Raw genomic sequence first — 7,690 nt, 5'->3', positions numbered from 1 at the left:
CATCCGGTCGATAGGGCCGCAGGGGTAGTTATACCCAGCCATGCCAGATAGATTCTGATACTGTGGTACATATTATGTGGTAGTAGTAGAGGGGAGAAGTAGTCTCCGGTATCCGATCGAGAGGACCGAAGGGGAGGCCAGCATCCAGATATGCTAGGCAGTATCCGGTCGAGAGGACCGAAGGGGAGGCCAGCACCCAAGTATGCTAGGCAATATCCGGTCGAGAGTACCGAAGGGGTAGGTCGGGCACCCAGATATGCCTGACGATAGATGTATGCTATGTGATTATTATGGTATGTGGTACAGTGGGGGAACTCACTAAGCTTTGTGCTTACGTTTTTCAGTTTTGGTTTCAGGTACCTCCTCAGCTAGGGGAAAGGAGTCGGTGCGGTAGCAGCACGTCACACACATACTCTCTTGCTTCCGCAGTTATGAGATTGTTCTGGGATTGATACTCTGATGTTTTGATTGTTTACATGTTGTGGATTTCAAATTAGGTTTTCAATGTGAAATGGTTTAATTAAACAATGTTTTAATCATTAATGCTTTCTAAGTAATGTTTTACAAACGAAATTTTTGGACGTGAAAATTGGGTCATTACAGCTATGGGCTGGGAAGATCTGAAGGAGCTCATGATCGTGGAATACTACCTGAGGGGCGAAGTTCAGAAACTTGAACAAGAACTCTGGAGCCTAACCATGAAAGGCTCCGGCGTGGTGGGCTACACCGCCAGATTCAGCGATCTGGTGGCACTATGTCCCGGAATGGTCCCTACTGAGGGAAAGAAGATTGAGAGGTACATATAGGGGCTGATGCCTCCATTCCAGGGGAATGTCCTAGCTTCAAACCCAGCTACCTTTGACAGTGCCAAGTGGCTAGCACAGCGGCTCGTGGATCACGGAGTCCGCACCCCATCAACAAAAACAACCCTAGTCATCCCAGTACCTCCTAAGACCGCTGACAACAAGCGGAAACACTAGGGTAACACGAAGGAAAAAGCGGTGCGGAACTCTACCAAAAAGCAACAGGTCGTTGTTGTTCATGCTGCGATAACACCTACTGTTACTGCGCCAGCAAGGCAGTATGCTGGAAGCTTGCCTAGGTGCGACAAGTGTAACTTCCACCACACTGGACTCGGCCGGGAAATGCAGTGCTCTAACTGCAATAGAAAGGGACACACTATCCGTTTCTACAAAGCTCCGGCAAGGCCAATCAATCAAATACCCGGCGCTAGAGTGGGCCAAACTTGCTACTATTGTGGCGAGGTGGGCCACTACAAGAGGAACTGCCCGAAGGCAGGGAACACGGGCGGCATGGGAAGAGTTTTGGCTATAGGCCACGTGGAAGCTGTAGCCGACCCCACAGTGTTCCCCGGTACGTTTCTCCTCGATAACTCTTATGCATGCATACTATTTGATAGCGAAGCGGAGAGAAGTTTCGTGAATCAGAAATTTGCTCATTTAGTTAAACAACAACCACGCACACTTAAAGAACCATTCACTATAGAAATAGCTAACGGGAAAACAGAGAGCACTAGCAGTATATACATAGGATGTACTCAAACTCTAGATAGCCATTCATTTCCCATCGACCTCATGTCGGTCTCAATTAAAAGTTTGCATCATTATCGGCATGGATTGGTTGAGTCTTCAGCGTACCGACATCATGTGTTTTGAAAAAACTCTTCGCCTTAATCTTCCATCTAGTGAAAGCCTTATTATCTACTACGACAAACCCGGCACGAGCCTTCGTATCATCTCAAGTATTCAAGCCCGGAAGTACTTGCGTAAGGAATATCGTGCATTCCTTGCTCACATTGTCGATACACGCCAAGAATCAAAGAACCTAAAGAACATTCCAGTAGTACGTGACTTTCCCAACATCTTTCCAGAAGAACTACCAAGATTACCACCGCAACACCAAGTCGAGTTCATAATCGACTTAGTTCTAGGAGCTACCCCAGTATCCAAATCGCCCTATTGTCTAGCACCAGCTGAGATGCAGGAACTTTCCGGTCAAGTTAACTAACTGCTCAGCACGGGCTTTATTAGACCAAGTTTCTCACGATGGGGAGCACCGGTCATACTCGTGAAAAAAAAAGTCGGATCGTTCTGTATGTGCATCGACTATAGAGAACTCAACAAGCTTACTGTCAAAAATCATTACCCTCTGCCTTGCATAGATGATTTGTTCGACCAACTGCAATGGGTGAATTACTTCTCCAAGATTGATCTGAGATCCGGGTATCACCAGTTGCGAGTGTTAGAGGAGGATGTTCCGAAGACAGCCTTCCAAACTTGTTATGGACACTACGAGTTTGTAGTGATGCCATTTGGATTGACTAATGCACCCATCGTATTCATGGATTTGATGAATAGGGTGTGCCATCCTTACTTGGATCAGTTCGTCGTTGTATTCATCAATGACATACTTATCTACTCTCGTAGTGAGGAGGAGCATAGTAAACATTTGCGGCTGATCTTAGAAACGCTACGGTCAGAGAAGCTCTACGCAAAGTTCTCTAAATGTGAATTTTGGATCCGAAGAGTCGAATTCTTAGGTCACGTGGTTAGCAAAGAGGGAATTCACATGGACCCTTCCAAAATTAAAGCCATTGAGAACTGGTCAGCACCGAAGACGCCTACAGAAATTCGTCAATTTCTAGGCCTCACTGGCTAGTACCGCAGATTCATATAGAATTTCTCTAGGATCGCGAAACCGCTCACTACATTGACCCAGAAAGGCGTAGCCTTTGACTTGGAAGAGAAACAAGAGAAGGCATTCCAAACGCTAAAGAGAGCCTTATGCACCGTACCGATACTATCCCTCCTAGAAGGAATAGAAGACTTTGTGGTCTATTGCAATGCATCCAACCAAGGGCTCGGTTGTGTCCTCATGCAACGGGGTAAGGTCATCGCCTATGCCTCAAGACAGCTGAAGACACACGAAGTAAACTACACCACACACGATCTCGAACTAGGAGCAGTTGTGTTTGCTCTGAAGATCTGGAGACACTACCTGCATGGTACGAAAAGCACTATCTTTACAGACCACAAAAGCCTACAATAAATATTCAACCAGAAGGAGCTCAATATGAGACAATGACGGTGGGTCGAGCTACTTAATGACTATGAATGTAAAATTCGTTATTATCCGGGTAAAGCCAACGTAGTAGCAGACACCCTATGTCGGAAAGAATATTCTGGTCGTAGAGTCAAATCGTTGACAATGACTATCCCTTCGCATCAGTCCACACAAATTAAGGAGGCTCAACTTGATGCCTTGAAACCTGAAAACGTGGCGGGTGAATCCCTGAGAAGGATGGATAACAACTTGGAAGTCAGGTGACGGATCCTTATATCTCATGGACCGGATCTGGACACCGAAACACGGTGGCTTCAGAGACTTGGTCATAACCGAAGCGCACAACACTCGATATTCCATCCACCCATGTTCAGATAAGATGTATCTGGATCTTAAAAAGTTATACTGGTGGTCTAACATGAAAGCAGAGATTGCTACCTTCGTAAGTAAATGTCTTACTTGCGCCAAGGTTAAGGTCGAATACCGTAAACCCTCTGGTTTACTACAACAACCGGCGATACCGGAGTGGAAGTGGGAGCAAATCACGATGGATATCATAACCAAGTTTCCCAAGACAACGGGTGGTCTCGATACCATATGGGTGATTGCTGACAGGTTGACAAAGTCCGCACACTTCCTGCCCATCAAGGAGACTGACAATATGGAGAAGCTCACAAGAACATACATTAGGGAGATCGTACGACTACATGGTTTCCCCATATCCATTATCTGCAATAGAGATAGTAGATTCACTTCATGGTTATGGCAGTTGCTCCAAAGTTCCCTAGGAACGAGGTTGGACATTAGTACAACCTACCATCCACAGACCGACGAACAAAGTGAGAGAACTATCCAAACCTTGGAAGATATGTTGCGAGCCTGTGTGATCGACTTTGGGAAGGCATGGGATACTCATTTACCCCATGTCGAGTTTTCCTACAACAATAGTTATCACACAAGCATAAAGGTTGCACCATTCGAAGCCCTCTATGGCTGAAAGTGCAGATCCCCTCTGTGTTGGGCTAGGACAAGTTCCTGACAGCACTCTCACAGGTCTGGATATCATTCGGGAAACGACAGAGAAGATCGTTCAAATTTGTGAACGATTGAAAGCCTCTAGAGACCGACAGAAAAGCTACGTAGTCAAGCGAAGAAAACCTTTGGAATTATAGGTTGGTGACCATGTTCTTCTGAAGGTCTCACCCTAGAAGGGCTTGATGCGCTTCGTATTGCGTGGAAAGCTAAATCCAAGATACATAGGGCCTTTCGAGATCATCGCTAAGATCGGACCTATAGCTTACAAACTCAACCTACCCCACGAACTTAGTAACGTACATTTTACTTTCCACGTCTTGAACTTGAAAAAGTGTCTATCCGTTGAGACTCTTATAATCCCACTCGACAACATCGAGATCAATGAGAGCCTCAACTTCGTGGAGGAACCAGTAGAGATCATGGATCGAGAGGTCAAGCAAATGAAGCAAAGCCGTATCCCGATAGTGAAGGTTCGCTGGAATGCCAAGCGAGGACCTGAATTCACTTAGGAGCGCGAGGATCAAATAAAATTGAAATATCCTCAACTTTTCGCTTAGTTATATGTAACTACTTAATTGCTTAAACTCTAATTTCGGGACAAAATTCTCTCTAACAGGGGGATGATGTGATAACCCGAAATTTCTATCTTGTATAACTATTTAACTCAATCAAAGTCAGACTTATTTCTACTAACTTTTAGCACCGTTTAGAGTCTGTTTGAGCATTCTAAGCCTAGTACATCAAAGGATTAAGTGTTAGGATGTGTCAACTGAAGTTTAAAACCATCAAACATGCCATAAACCCCTTTATAAGGAGTTTATGGCTAGGGCACATGAGTTTACGACCGTTAACTCATGGTGGCCGAAACTCTTGGCTTATTTCATCACTTTTACCATTTCCAATCCAAGAAATCGGGTTGTGCTCTCAACTATTATCAAGGATATTTACTTTTCCTTCAAAAATATAAGTGTTTTACCCCTTGATTTGTTACTAATTCTTCTTAACTATCATTACCCATTGATTGCATCCATAAATTCATCTCTTGGTTAGATATTCAAGAAACACCAAGAACACATACTAGTGTTTTGGTCCAAAAATCAACATTTTTAGCTTCTATATCGTAAGTATTACTTCCCTATACTTGATATCTAGTTGACACACATGTTAAACACCTTGAAATCGTCCATTTCCCATGACAAGAGGTGTTTACGGCCAAGAGCATCTCCCTTGGCCGTAAACTCTAGTTAGAGGTGCAAATGAGCCTTAAACTCTTCCTAAGGCTTGGACTTGAGGCTAGAACACTTCCTTGTGGTTTGTAATACCTTCAAAACACCCATTTGGCACAATTCATCATGAGTTTACAGCCGTAAACTCATGTGGACGTGAACACATTGGTCGTAAACCCTAGGGTCGGGAACACTTGGCCGCTAACACCAAGTGTGGTCGTAAACTCACTTTATACAATCATTTGTGATTTTTACCTTTCCATTCAAGTGTGCCCTAGTCCATAAGGTGTTTCCCTTACTTGATTAATTGTATAAACACTAATTATATACATATATGTGTCATTATATTCTAAATAGGATTCGTGTGTGTGCTCAAGTCTTCACTTGACACTTAGCATCCTATACCACTATTTCATCTAAACCACTCACTACAGGTGAGTTCATACCCCTTAATCTACCTTTTAAATGATTTTAAATGCTTTTACAGGGGGTAATACAAGTTGAACATTATAGTTATTGATTCAATCACATGTGACTAATAACTCTCAAACATATGGATTTCATATACTTCAAAATGTTTATCAAGAAAATCTATTTCAAAACATGGTATACACTCTTTTACATGTTAAACTCTTTTTATATGCTAAACCTTTCCTTTAAACTCTTTTAAAATTATATATTTTTAAAACCATGTCTATGCAAATATAGTTATATAAATAAGGTTGAAAGGACTTAGGATTGATGACTCACTTCATTTCCTGTTCCTTGTTTGGTTGTGGACTTAGAGTACCCTGTTGTTTGTCCGAGTGTCGTTTGATCCTTAGTTATATATTATGTATATGTGTATAGATATAAAAGCTTTAACCTCAGTTCTAACACCTTTGGGTAGCAGAGGTGTATAAACATACACAGTCATTCAAACAACATTACTAGTAAACTATAATAGGTATAGTTTAGAGGTATACTATTTACTATTTCTAGTACAATGAAACATACATAAGTCAGTTCATTCATGATTCAATACAAACTTACTATTATGAGAAACAGAAAGAACATACTATTATGAGAAACTAATAGCACATACTATGATGAGAAACAAAGAGAACATATTATACACTATACAAAGAGAACATACTATACACTATACAGACAGGGCGTACTATACATATACAAGAATACTATAACATAAATGTGAGCCACTACTTCGGTGCATGGCATCACTGTTGTGTCTCATTTTGTAACCAGAGTCTCTTGGAGGAAGAGTGTGAATTTGTGTATAGATCTACACTGGACTGACCATCCTACACCTTGCTGCAAGCTACAGTGGAACCTGCAGATCTACGGGTGATGAATGTCATAACTTTTTGACGTATTTCAACATCGTGTTTCCACTAGTCAATCAAGTATGGTTACAACATATCATATTTTACCTTAATTATCAATTGATTTAAGGTAGTTAGTACAACAGTAGTCAATATATACAATACTACAATACTACATTATTTTCCTATTGCATTCACTTTGTGATCTTCTCACATAACCGATAATGTAAACTATATCTTGTTAATGATAGTCATATTTGGGAAAATACACACTTTTACAAGAGAACAAACATACAGAACATTCGGGTCTTGGTAGAAGACTACATTTCAGTACAAAATATAGGATTTTCTAGGAAGTGCAAACATTTACATTACACTGTTACAAAGATTTGCTTCAAACTTATTCAAACAAATGACACTAAAATACTTACGAACTCACCAGCTTTAATGCTGATAAACTCTTTCAAAATAACTTGTATTCTCAAGTGATTAGTACACAGGTACCAATGCCAGGTTTTGAGAGGACGAAGCAACTTCCAGACTCGTCTTTATTTTGATTATTCATTTTTGGTGTGTTATAAACTATACACAGAACACCTGTATTTGAATTATACTATTAATGTAATGGATGATGTTGTTGCTTGTTTACTATTATGCATTGTTGTGATATTGTACATGATGTCCTCCGCCCCAGAACGTTTCCGCCGTTCCGGTTTTGGTGTTTGATAATTTATCACTTCAAACCAACCAAGCATTTCTTATCAACCAAAATTTGCTATGAAACTAGATCTACAACCAAAGAATCATTAAGATAGAAACTTGAGGACTTACATATGGTCTAAAGAATGATTCCAAAGATGGAGAGGAGTTGTTGCTTGATCCTTAGGCTAACACCTTCTTCTTTTTCTTCCTTGAAAATGCAACAAAACACCACAAAAAGCTGAACACATAAGAACAAAGGCTAGGGTTAGATTTTCTGATCTTGAGAGGGTAATGGAGGCTGAGTGATCACGAAAACCTAGC

This window comes from Lactuca serriola, chromosome 4 (genome assembly GCF_051521515.1).
Source record: "Lactuca serriola cultivar US96UC23 chromosome 4, Lser_US96UC23_V15, whole genome shotgun sequence".
Classification (NCBI taxonomy): Eukaryota; Viridiplantae; Streptophyta; class Magnoliopsida; order Asterales; family Asteraceae; genus Lactuca; species Lactuca serriola.
This window is presented reverse-complemented; position numbering follows the sequence as displayed.